The following is a 13,524-nucleotide window of genomic DNA, read 5'->3' as shown; positions in this document are numbered from 1 at the left end:
GGTTTGAACCCAGACACGTGGGGATCGATACGGAAGACCAAGCGCACTACAGTCATGATAGTGATCTGATTAATTATAGAGGTTATCGACACCGAGCACTTAAACTACGTATGTGCTAGAAATAATAAGTACTCGCTATGGATTTAACTCTCATGACGAATCCATGAATATAGGTCTTAACATTTTTGTTTTACAAATGAGGAAACTGAGTCATGGAGACATCACACATAATTTGCCCAAGTTTACCTCGCTGGACAGAGGAAGAGCCAGGATGGGAAGTCAGGCAGTCTGACTGTAGCACCTTTACCCTATGAGCATTATGCCAGTTCGGGGGGTTATTTTTCTGATCATCAGAGCTTTTCAGCAGTGAAAGAGCTACCCTGTGAGGTAATGGGCCTCACTTGATGGTCACCCGTCATCTCTGTTTAAGGGTCCCTGTTTACTCTGTGGTTGCATTGCCCTGAAGGAGCTTTCTATAAGTGCCAACCAAGATTCTGTAGTTCGATATACAGGGAGTTCTTGCTTTGCTTCGTTCTGATATGTATATATCTCTCTCACCATGATTTACCTAAATGTCCCCTAATAACACGCTTCAGAATTTACACAGTATATTAGCCGTAATGGCATAAACTACAAAACTCATGGCTATCTCTTCTGTCTATCAATTACTATGTAAATAACAGGTGTGCATCATATCAGTGACCTGTCATCTCACTTCTTTCAAAGCCTATTGGTGACTGGTCACTGCTGATGTCAGTCCATGCACAGACAGCAAAGCATGTAGTTGTGTTCCAATCCTTGTCTCCTAGTGATAAACTCATGTGACATTTTACAAAAATGAGAGGGAACTGGCCAGCAAAGATGAAAGCGCAGCAGAGAACCCAGAAGCGAAGGAAAATTCGAGTCGAATGGGACTGGAGTTAAAGAGGAAATGGCTCACTGTGGGAATGGTGACTCCTGCCATTCCGAAGACTGGCTGTGCAGCCACAGGAGCTCTGTGAAGGTGAGCTCATCCGTGTGAAGGAGGGTCGTGGTTTGGTGAGAAAGATGAAGCCGTCCCAGAGAGAGCGACACTGCAAGAAATTTCATATTGAAAGAACTCAAAGCTACTTTGTGACATCGAAAGCACGAAAGAGATAATGCTGGAACCTGATTTAAACATAGGAGTATGACAGTTTGCCAAAGCACAGGAAAGATGCCATTCCATATCCGGAGCTACGTGATGAGGAGGAGGAGGAGGCTGGCATTGTTTAAACTGTTCTTGATACGTTTTTTTCAAAGAAATTATACACTGTAATTTTCAGCGTTCCTAATGTTTTACAGCTTACTAAGTACAATTAGTTTTCCTGCATTTTTCATTTTCTTATACAGTTACGGCTGACAGAATTTTTAATGTTTTGACAAAAACATTTAAAGATAACAGAACAATTATAATTTTTCTCATTGATATCACGATCATTTTGCGGAGTTTCAGCTTGCTTTGTCATTTTTCTGGCCTTGCAGTACTCTACAAAATGAAGACTGCCTGAACCTAATTGTTAAAAGTTTAATTTTTCTCTATAGCTTCTAGTGCCACCCTCTAGCCTTTTCTTGTAGAAGTCTGTATATACATCTAACAACAAACCATGTTTTTTTTTTCCAGCAAGCATTACTTTTTCTTTTCTTTCTTTCTTTTTTTTTTTTTTTTAAATATACCTACTTAAAAGGAATAATATTTGTCTCAGAATAACAAGAAAGGAAACATGCTTGAAGCTGGCGTTAAGGGTATCTCATAGGAAGGAAGGTGACCTGCTAATCCTTCCCCTCCTCCCCCTCCGCCCCAGCCCCTTGCTACCTCTAACCTTTCTATCTCTACAGATTTGCCTGTTCTGGATATTTCATATAAATGGAACAATACAATATGTTGCTTTTGTGACAGTTTTTTTCCCCATTTAGCATAGTATTTCCAAGGTTCATCCATCTTATAGCTTATGTTAGCATTTCATTCCTTTTTATGGACACATAATATTCTATTGTATGGATATACCACATTATGTTTATTCATTCATCTGTCGATGGACAGTTGGGTGGTTCCCACTTTTTGGCTGTTATGAATAATGTTGCTGTGAACATTTGTGTGCAAGTTTTCATTTCTCTTGGGTATATACCTAGGAGTGGAATCACTGGGTCGTATGGGAACTCAGTGTTTACCCTATTGAGGAACTGCCAGAGCGTCTCCACAATGGCCACACCGTTTTACATTCCCGTTAGCCGTATATACGAGGGTTCCGGCTTCTCCACATCCTCTCAAACACTTGTTGTTATCTGTCCTTTTGATTATGGTCATTCTAGTGAGTATGAAGTAGTATCTCACCATGGTTTTGATTTTCATTTTCCTGATGACTGATATGCTTATTGGCTCTTCTTATGTCATCTTGGGAGAAATATTTGTTCAGATCATTTGCCCATCTTTAAATCAGGTGGTTTTTTGTCTTGTTAGTACTGAGTTATAAGAACTTTTTGCATAGTCTAAATATAAGTCCGTTATCAGATATGTGATTTGAAAATGTTATACGTGAAAATATATTTTCTCCCATTCTCTGTGTTGTCTTTTCACTTTTTTGATGATGTCCTTGGAAGCAGAAAAGTTTTAAATTTTGACGAAGTCCAGTTTACTTATTTTTTTGTTGCTTGCGCTTTTGGTGCCGTATTTAAGAAACAATTGCCAAATCTGAGGTCACGAAGATTTACGTCTATTTTTCTCTAAGAGTTTTATAGTTTTAGCAGTTACATTTAGGCCTTTGTTCCGTTTTGAGTTAATTTTTGTAAATGGTGTGTGAGTAGGGGGTCCAGTTTCACTTTGTGTGCCGGATGTCCAGTTGTCCCAGCACCATTTGTCGAAAAGACTTATTTACTTTTCAACAAAGGTTGAAAATAAGACTGTAAATGTGAAGATTTATTTTTGAACTTTCTATTCAGTTGCATTGATCTTTATGTCTGTGCTTATACTGGTACCATATTGTCTTGATTACTGTAGCTTGTAGCCTGTTTTGAAATCAGAAAGTGTGAGTCCTCCAACTGTGTGTTCTTCTAATTTCAGGATTTTTTTTTGCCTTATTCCAGGTACTTTGAATTTCCATTTGAATTTTAGAACTATCTTCTCGTTTCTGCAAGGAAGCCAGCCAGAGTTTTGGTAGGATTGCATCAACTCCGTAGATGAATTTGTGGAGTGTTACCATCTTAAGAATGTTAAATCTTCCCACCCACAACCTTGGGATGTCTTTTCATTTGTTAAGATCTTTTCTTTCACCAATGTTTTGTATTTTTCAGAATGTAAGTTTTGTATTTCTTTTGTTAAGTTTATTTCTAAGTATTCTATTGGATGCTTTTGTAAGTGGAATTATTTTTTAATTTCATTTTCGGATTGTTCATAGCAAGTGTTCAGTGCTCTTGACATTGACTTTGTTGGATTTAAAACTTTTAGGAATCGAGGGTCTTCTTGGCTTGTAATTACAAGAAGTGGAGGCTTGTACTGTAGGGTGCTCTTATGGAGCTCTGTTTCAGCGTTGGCTTTCAAGCAGCTTGTGGTCAGATTTCGAGCCATTAGTGATCGCTTTTTAGGCCACTTGTGCTTAGGAGTGCCAGACCGATGACTACATATGCTGTTTGTATGGTCAGCGTGACTGGTTTTCAAAAGCCCTTTCAGTTGTAAAGCAAATGACTCGGCAACAAAAATGCCTTTCATTCTTATCATTCTTTTGTTTTCTTGGTGTGAAGAGGCCTGGTGAAGAGGAACAGTTAGGTTTCCATGGTTTACCAGCTTGCGTTACAGGAAGTCTGTACAAGGATTGTTGGGCCAAACAGCCTTCAGATTAAAAACCAACCTTGTTGCAAGGCAGACGCCTCCTGCGGATACTAAACCTGTAGTTCAATGTAAGAAGAGTTGAAGGTTTCACTTTTGAGATTATGTCTTCAATTATGTAGGCATGTTTCTGGTAAGTACGGTTTTACCATCTACATCAGAACTAGTTGGGCTACTTTTTATTTTATTATATTAAAAAAAATTTTTTTTTAGGTGAGGCAACCCTTGGTTGACCTCACAGATTGCAAGGACCTTGTCAGCTTACAATCCCTTATTTTTTACATCTACAGCACTTGGTCTTCCTAGGTGGTCTCCCATCCAAGTACTAACCAGGCTCGACCCTGCTTAGCTTCTAAGATCAGACATCGGGCTTGTTCAGGGCGGCACGGCCCCACTGGGGCGTGAACCCAGGACCTTCTGTGTGTAAAGCAGATGTGCTAACCGCTACACTATGGAAGCACGTCTGGGCCTACTGTTTTACTGGCTGAGTAACTTTAGGCAGGTTATCTAACCTCTTAAGTACCTCGGTCTACTCATTTAAGTATCTGGGAATAATAGGAGACCTACATATCAGAATTGTTCAACATATTAATTGGATTGATATACGTACAGTGATTAGTATCTGTAATATAAGCACTCAGTTGATGTAATGCTAGAGAGAAATCATTGTTTTTTCATTCCAATCACACCTAAGGTAGGTTCAATACTGGTACTAGAATATGAAGTTTGCTTTTTCAGTTGTCACAGTAGTAGTTTTTTACTGGCATTAAGTCTTTCTGTTCACTTGCAGAATAAATGAGTTTTAGAAATGGTCAATATGTGAGTTATTTTTTTCCCTATGATCCCTTTTTTTCCTTTTCATCACCCGAATTGTAAAAATAGATCTGGTTTCCTAGGTTATCACAGCTTGTAACAAAAAGCTTTTTGATAAAGTTGGCTGTTGGGTCAGCAGGATGAGATCATTCCTTCCTAAGTAGTTTGCAATGTCCAAAGTATTTGTTGGAACAAAAGCCTGCCGGGTAGGCTAACCACACAATGAGCCTGACTTTGTGGTTCTGTGCAGGGCAGGAGTGTGGGTTTTCTGTGTGATAGAATACTGCTGATATGTAGAAGAAGGTGAAAGGTACCTGGCAAAATACCTGCGCAGTCTGGCTGGCCACGTGTACGAAGAGATTGGAATGATAAAGGGGCTCAGGATACACTTAAGGTTGGAACCTGGTCTTAGGCCTTCACTGAGATGTGATGAATTAGTTGAAAGAGTAGTAGCTCTTCTACATTTGGATTAGTGCATCTCTAATTAAAAATATTAGAGACATCTTGGAACTAGAGAGAGGTGGATGTCACGGAACTGCACACTTGAAAATGGTTAATTTCACCCAAATAAAAAAAATTATTAAGGACAGCTGGGAGGAACACTAATATACTCACTTTTCTGTTTGTACCAGAATAAATTGTACACTTGGGAGTTTTAACCAAGGCTTTAGCTGTCACATCATGGATAGTGCCTAGTAGCATATGCAAGAATTGATAGTTAAATAGCAGATAAAAATCTATCAGGTGGGCATGCGATTTTAAAAAAGGATAGCTAGTTGGTGCTATTTCTGATAGGCGGATGTGGCTGGGCTTAACCTTGTTGACCGCTGTGAAAACTAAAGCATTCTAACCTGTTATAGGAAATGGTCGGAATTATAATACCCCTTATCTTTCACTTGCTTCCTGCTTTGAAATATAGGACTGAGAGGAAATCCTGGTTTTAGTTGTGACTCAAGGATGACCTTGAACGAGTATCTTTGTTAAACGCTTTGGCCCTTTTCTCACTTATAAAACTAGGATGGATTTTAAAAAGTTTTGTGGTTTAATTGGAAATATTAGATACATTTTGCTAAGTTGTTTTGTTTCTCTGAGCATGAATAAGTTGGCATTCCAGAGGACTAGCGGAAGGACTTGAGATTTGAAGCTTTAGTTCAGAGAGCCGGTTCGTTTCCAGAGATCAGAGACTGGGAAGGTACGCTGCTCTGACATACTTACTGAGTCTCTCCAGGGCATGGGAGATCGGGGAGGAGCGGGGGAGTGCAGTTTTAGGTCAAAGGTCAGACTTAAGTAGGAAGTGAATAATGGTTGTTACTAGGGTGTTAAAGAGGGTGTCTATGCTGTCCTTTTCCTTAGCTCTGTTTCCGAAGACCTGTACCGAGGAAAATAAGGGAAATGCTGTGAATAGTTGGTATTGTTCTATATTTCAGAAATTTCTGTAAGTAGGCTCAGGTTCATGATTTTTGATGCTTAAACCAGGGGTCCTCAGCCTCCGGTCCGTGGCTCATTGAACTGGGCCGCATAGCAGGAGGGGAGCGGTGGGCGAGCGAGCAAAGCTTCACCTGTATTTGCAGCCCCTCCCGAGCGCTAGCATCACCGCCTCAGCTCCACTTCAGATCATCAGGCATTAGATGCTCATAGAGCACTGGTCCCTGGTGCCAAAAAGGTTGGGGACCGCTGGCCTAGACAACGTAAAATCCTGAGATGGCACTTGGCTATTCAGGTACTTGATTACTGCTGTAGAGCTGACTGACCACGGTAGACCCGTACATCTGACCATGTTCAGAAATAAAAAAGACAACTTATTATTATTGCATTGTTTTTAAACATAAATATGCCCATCTAAAGATTTTAAAAATTAATTTAAAAAATTTTAGAAAATAGATTAAGAGTTACAGAACAGTTAGGAGGATGGTACACAGCTCCCGTATGCGCCACACCGTTTCCCCTACTGTGAACATCTTACGTTAAGATGGTATGCTCGTTAAAATTAATGAACCAATTTTGATACGTTATTATTAACTAAAGTTCATGCTTTATTCAGATTCCATTTTTCTGTTTTAGGATCTCATCCAGGATACCACATTACCTTTATTGTCATGCTTAGGCTTTTGTTGGTTGTGACAGTTTTCTCAGACTTGATTTTCGACGACTGTGACAGCTTTGAGGAGTCCCCGTCTGATACTTTGTAGAATGTCCTTCAGCTGAGATTTGTCTGATCTTTTTCTTACGATTAGACTGGAATTATGGTTTTTGAGAGGAAGATTACAGCGGTAAAGTGCCATTCTCATCACATCAAGGGTATATGTACTTGTCGACCTGATTTACCGCTGTTACTGCTAGCCTCGATCACCTGGCTTAGGTGGCGGTTGTCAGATTCCCTTGTTCCTCCCTTCCCATAGCCTACTCTTCGGAAGAGGGTCGCTGTGTGGTACCCACGAAGGAGCTAGGGTTCAGGTTCCGCCTCCTAGTAGATGGAATATGTACATTAATTCTTTGGAATTCTTCTTCATGGTAGATATATTTATGCTTCTTTACTCATTTATCCATTCATTTACTTATATCAGTATGGATTCATGAATATTTATTTCATGTTTTGGGCAACACTCCAGTACTGTATTGTGTTGCTCTCATTGTTCCAGCTTGGTCACTGGAAGCTCTGTCAGCCGCCCACTGTTCTTTGGACATGCCACTATTAAAATTAAAAAAAAAAAAAAAAATCATCTCCTAACTTTCTGGTGTTCCAGGATACTCCAGGCTTCACTTGTATATTTATTACTCCGGTCCTAGAATTAGCTATTTGTCCAGGAGGCCCTGCTTCCTTTGTCAGAGAATGGTGTTAGAAACCAGGACCCAGGCACACGAGTGCTCACTGCCTGCTTACTGGAGTGTCCCCAGAAGATTTGAATTAAACCATATCTGCATTGGAAAGGAATAGAAATGCATATTTAAGGGGACAAAAATTAGGTTTGATTCTGTTTCAGACTTCTTTCTCCCATTCTTTTTTCTTTCTACCTCCTTTTACTGCAGTTGTATTGAAATGTAATACCAAATCTTAAACTATCTTGTAAAATGCCATTATGCAAGTGGTCTGTAGCTCTAACATATAGGGTTTTAAACTGCTGAGATTACTAATTAGGAAGTACGAGTATGCATTCTTGCTCCCTCCTTAAAGCACAGGTGTCCCGATAGAGCTTTTCACATCACTGACAAACCCTTGAAGGAAGAGGCAGTGGTGATTGCCTCTCAGGCAAGTAAGGCCTTTGGGGCATGTGAATCAAGTTCTGATAAAGCTCTAAAGGAATCACCACAGGTTTCATGGTATGTGGGTTTTCTTTTTTCCTCCCTCTTTCTCCCATCTTTCCTGTCTAGTGATTTTGTGATTTAGTTAAACCCAGCCACTAAAACATAGCCAAAATGCCACTACCGTTAGGAACTGTTTAGAAATGACGATTATTTCAATAGCTCTAGTGCAGGAATCTCTTACTTCAGCTCTTGTGGCATCCTGGCAGTGACGGTGAATGAGCGAAGCTGGCTTGGAATAAGATCGTGCTGCGTTGCACTGTCTGAGTGGGTGTCTACAGAAGGCAGTGACTTCTCAGCTCCAGTACATTACTGCTGAGTGGGAATCGCACGCTAGTCCTCTGGTCTTTTTTGAAAGAAGTCAATCTGAATTTTCATGCAAAAATTTCCGATTTTTGAGACATAGGCATAGTTTCTCCAAAACACTCTGCAGGCCGCTGCACCAAGGGCCCTGTTTGACCTAGGATTGCTGCATTGTGACCTCTAAACATGTGCTTCTCTTGTGGGTTCAGTGAGTACGCATTCTGGGAAGAGAACTTTGGGCTGGGCGGGAGTTGGAATAGGCTTCTGATTTTAGCTTTTCCACTCATTGGCTGGCTGCCTTTGGGCAAGGGAAAACCTCTTAGGATCTCACTTTACTAGTTGTAAACTGTGAGAGTAAACTGGTTAATTTAAGGTCCCACCCTTACTCTTTATTATTTTATATTTTTATGCATGCGTTTTTTCTCATTAATTTATTAGGGTGACAGTGGTTAATAAGATTATATAAGTTTCAGGTGTACAATCCTGTACTACATCATCTGTATGGTGCACTGTGTGCTCATCACCCAAAGCTAAGTCTCCTTCCGTCACCATGTCTTTGATCTTGACCCCCTTTACCCTTTTCGATCTCCCCCCACCTCCTTTCCCCTCTGGTAACGGCCATACTGTTCTCTGTGTCTGTGAGTTTTTTGGTTTGTTTGTTCGTTGCTTTCTGTTTTGTATCCCACATATGAGTGAAATCGTGTGGCTCTTGTCCTTTTCCATCTGACTTATCTCACTTAGGTATTTTTATGCATGTATTTCACTTGAGCTGTGAAACAATGACCATTCACGACTCAAGGACACCAGGAATTACCAGTCTCAGTGCTTTCGTCATAGAGGAGACTGTTTTGTTTTCTCCAAATGTAGCTTTGCGTAAGCTACAGAGGATTCTTGCCTTTCTTGAACGCTCGGCATGCTTGCTGCCTCCAGTCACTTGTCTGGCAGATGTGCACATGGTAATTGGTGATGCATTTTTATGTTTCTGTTTCTTCAGGTAAATGATAAATTGATTCTGATTCGATGGAAGCTGTGTTGATGGGTGTGTTGATAGGTGGGGTTTTGGGGTGTAGTTATAATAAGTAGAAATAGCAAAGCTGACAGTGAGCAGTATTTTCTTAATTATGGAGACTATATTATCATTTTTATAGTTCGATTTGTTTCCTTGGTTTTAGTTTAAGCTTATCAGTTGGTGGCAGGTGTATATGGCAATAATGATGTATTTGGTGTTTATTGCTTAAAATCAACTGCATAAGATCGCAGGATGACTTATATGAATACTGTAACAGCAAAACTGAGATCTGAAAAATTATTTTGGAATTTTGTTTATAAGAAAAGACAAGGCTGTTCTTCTCCTTTGATTTCAGACTGCTTTTTATCAAGAAAGTGGTTTTATAGGAAGATTAAGATTCTTTCAGAAAAATAGAAAGACGGGAAATAAATTTATCATGTACTTTAAGAATACATGTTAACTATAATCACTTGACATACTTAAGATCAGCTGTAGCATTTTTGTACGTTCATTTGGTTCTTGGCATTATCTTTGGAATGAATTGTCTTGTGTAGGGCGGTTTGGTCAGAAACATACCTCCGTCCCGAAGACCAGTCTCAATTCCTGTTTTGTATGGATTGACAGTTTTTAGAGAAACTTTTGTATTTGATTGCAGTGTAACATGAGCATTCGTGATTTAGTCTTCCATGGAAACAGCTAACTGTTTACAAGTAATTCAGTCCTCTGCGAGTCTGACAAAGCAAACTTAATCCTAAATCTTTAAGTAGAAGTCTAAACTGATGAAATACTAGACTGGTAGGTTTTATGTTTACACAGTAGCTGCAGCAATTTTGGTCCAAACATTTGAGTTTAATATTCTGATCCCATGTATTAACTGACATTGTGTAGTTTCTTTGGAAGTGGCACTTAGCTGTACGTACTCAGAAGAGGACAAATAACAGGGTTTTCTCTTCGGACGTACTGACTTTGCTCTTCAGTGCTAATGACAACAGTTTAGGGGGCCCCTAAATCAGCTTACTAGTTTTTTTAAAAAAGTGTGTAAATGTATATACATGCGTAAAAAATTAGTGCTTTTTAAATATAATGTGTGACACTTAGTGTTAGATCAAGCTGTACAAAAATGCAGTTTTTATAGGTCCAAAACAGTCAAATAGCAATAATTTTATGTGGTTCCAACTAATAAATATCCAGTACATTTTGTTAACGTGAACAGTCAAATCATAGTCAAAATAGTAGGTTTAAAAAAGACTATGTGGATAATTCTTTTTTTTTTTTAATAAATCAAGGGGGGGGGTGACTTGCTCAAGATATTATATCCAGCTATGATAGAAGCAGAGAGGCCAGATGGTCTGCCAGTGATGAATTACTTTAAATCTGGCTTGAGTTATTGTCAAAAGCTTGGGTTTTTTTTTAAATTTATTTTTTATTTTTACTTTTTTTTACTTCTCTTATAGAAATAAAGACATAATCAGAAGCTATGCATTTGACCACAGGCCTAATGCTCATGGTACTTTTCATAGAAATGATCACAAATACCATTTTCACGTGATATCCTTACATAGTGTATAATACTTTAAATATACTCCTTAGATAATAAGGAGGGTAATAGAGTAACAAGTTATATAAGTTTTACATAATTTGTCTGTTGTGATTTATAAAATTTATAATAATTTCAGCCATATGTTGTTACCGAAACAAGTCAGAATATGAGAACCAGTGTCAGTTACAGTCTTTGAGATGGACGCCTGTGAAATTTTCATAAGCATTTTTGTAGAAATTTAAGGTCCCTCACGTTTATACAAGAAACTGTCTTGCAACCTTTCTGTGGTCTTGTAACAAAAAAAACCAAACCCTGGTTCTTCTACGAACTAGTGTGAGTTTTAGAAAGTCTCTTTATTCATCAGTTTATTTGTAAAATGAAGATGTAAGATCCTTGTATTAGTTGGGCAATTAATGCTGTCTGCTTTAATGTATCTAGCGTTTCGATGACTTCACACAATTAAGGTTTATTTCTTGCTTCATGTGATGATTGAAGAATTCCAGTTCCTTCCATCTGGTGTCTTGGAGTCTTCTGCTGCATCCTTTTTACTTATTTGGTTGAGAGCAAAGAGCACCGGCAGGGAGGAGCTTGTTAAATGTTTGGTGCAGCGTATTCAAATCGCGTTCCATTGACAAAACCCAGTCATATGGTCTCAAGCTGTGGCTGCGGAGAGGTAGGAAGTGTCTGAGCACCCAGGAAGAGGAAGTGGGGCTGGTGAGCGTTGAGCACGTCCCTGCCACACTCCCATCTAGTGTTACAGTCCTCGATTCCGTAATCACAACCCAAATCTTTTTCCTGTCACGTGTTACATTTTGTACCTTTGATTACTCAGCATTTTCTTCAAAGAATTTTGGAAGAAATTTAGTTCAGAAGTCTTTGTAGTTTTAGTTTCTAAACTTTTTGGTGTTTGCTATTTTGAGGAGTCCCCCCCGCCCCCCAGATGGTTATGTCATGTTATTTTCTTCTGTAATTTCATTTGTGATTTAAACTTCTTTGATCTCATTATGCCTTGCTTATTTTCGAAGGATTAGAAATGCATTTATGGCAAAAAATCTCTCAGGGCTTGTACAAGAAATACAGTAGAATACTGAACACAGGGCGACATCAGAGGCACCGAGTCAAGTCCCTGTCCACCCATGTTCAGTCCGTTAGCCCACCCGCAGAGGGAGAACAGGCAGACCTTGTGCTATCTTTCAAAGGTCAGCACATGCAGGCTTGCAGACCAGTAGAGAAGCACATTCCAGTGGGGAGGCAAAGTTCTCCGCCTTCTGCCCACTCTAGATTAAACTTGGAGAGTCAGCAAAAGCCTTTCAGCTTTGATTTCAGCTGCCGTTTTCGAGTTGGCTCCCCTTTCCCCCGTTTCCTCCCTTTTCTTTCTGTGATACATTCTGTATAACCTTTTGTACCTGAGCACAAAACATGATTCCTCATGGTCCATCCTGTGTTAGTAACTCTGATGAGAATGTTCCAAGCCTAAGTATTAAGTGCCTTCTTTTCTTAAAATAATTACCTCAAAATACTGTCACAGTTCAGTTTGCATTGTATTTGAATCAGTATTTTCTTGTGTAGTTCGCCTCTAGTACACCCTTCCCCCCCACCCCGCTACTTTTAATTACCCATTTTTCTTGCTGGCAGAAAAATATATGCCCTCTGTACCACATATATAAGGTCATCAGCTGTTTGTGGAAAGGTTAGTTTTGGATAGAACTGTTTCTAGATCTAACGCATTACCATCATCTTGGGGTTTTTCATTTCTCTTATAGGTTAATTGTATTATTACTTGGGTACTGGGGTTTTCCCTAGGATGCTGTGTTCATGTGTCATTTTCCTGGAGTCTGCGCTGAAAGTTTGTTTTCAGAAAGGGTGTCTGGAAAATAAACTTCGAATTTATTACTTTGGTCCTCGCTTGATAAATGGATTGGGTATAAAACTCTAAGTTCAGAATTTCAGTTTTAAAAGGAATCGCTCCATGGCTTTCTAGCATTCGGTGTTGCTGTTAGAAATGAGAAGACCATCCGTTCCTTACAGCGTGTGTAGGAACTGCGTGGGGGATTTTCCTTTGTTTCCCTCTCCTGTCCCTGTGTCCGCTCCCTCCATCAGCCCTGTGTCCCCCCCGCCCCTCGCCGTGATGTTACATGTACCCTTTTGAATGAAAATATATATGCAGAATTTAAAGAATAGAAAAAAGATAAATATCCACGAGTCCACCACTCAGCATACAAATTTGGACTTTGCTAAGAACCCTCGTTTGTCCCTTTCCTATTGAATTTCCACCCCAGAGTGTATCACTGTCTGAATTTTGTGCCTTTCCTCATGTTTAATAGTTTGAGTATAAATGTATGTCTCCTTTAACACTATGTTCTTGAAATTCGTCCACGTTGATGTGTATATGTGTAGTTAATTCATTTTCAATGCTATATTGATTTCATTACATTAATATAAAATATTCTTGGTTGATGTGCATTTGGGTTGTTTTTAGATTCTTGTTATTATGAATAATGCTGCTCTTGACATTCTTGTACATGGATGCGAGAGTTTATCTAAGGTACTTAGAAATGGAAAGCCTGGGTCTAAAGATACGTACGAATTCTACCTTACAAATAATGACATACTGTCATCTAAAATGATCGTATCAATTTATAGCCGTGCACGAGCAGTCCAGTTGCTTATTCTTCCTGACACTTGTCTGCCTTTCATTTTAGCAATTCGCTGGGATAT

General features: G+C 39.3%; 1 protein-coding gene across 2 annotated transcripts in view; it reads left to right on the top strand.

Moving 5' to 3' along the window:
* Nucleotides 1–13,524, top strand: part of MAP4 (microtubule associated protein 4) — a 156,705-nt gene that overhangs the window by 19,545 nt on the left and 123,636 nt on the right. The window contains exon 1 of one of the 2 annotated variants that reach the window (XM_025048916.1): nt 3,810–3,974. The exons of the other annotated variant lie outside the window; for it this stretch is intronic. The gene's annotated coding sequence lies outside the window, so the exon portion shown is untranslated. Of the gene's footprint in view, nt 1–3,809; nt 3,975–13,524 lie in introns of those variants that run through there. 2 annotated transcript variants of the gene reach the window in all.

The sequence above is a fragment of the Pteropus alecto genome, unplaced genomic scaffold (assembly GCF_000325575.1).
Source record: "Pteropus alecto unplaced genomic scaffold, ASM32557v1 scaffold156, whole genome shotgun sequence".
Taxonomy (NCBI): Eukaryota; Metazoa; Chordata; class Mammalia; order Chiroptera; family Pteropodidae; genus Pteropus; species Pteropus alecto.
This window is presented reverse-complemented; position numbering and strand designations above follow the sequence as displayed.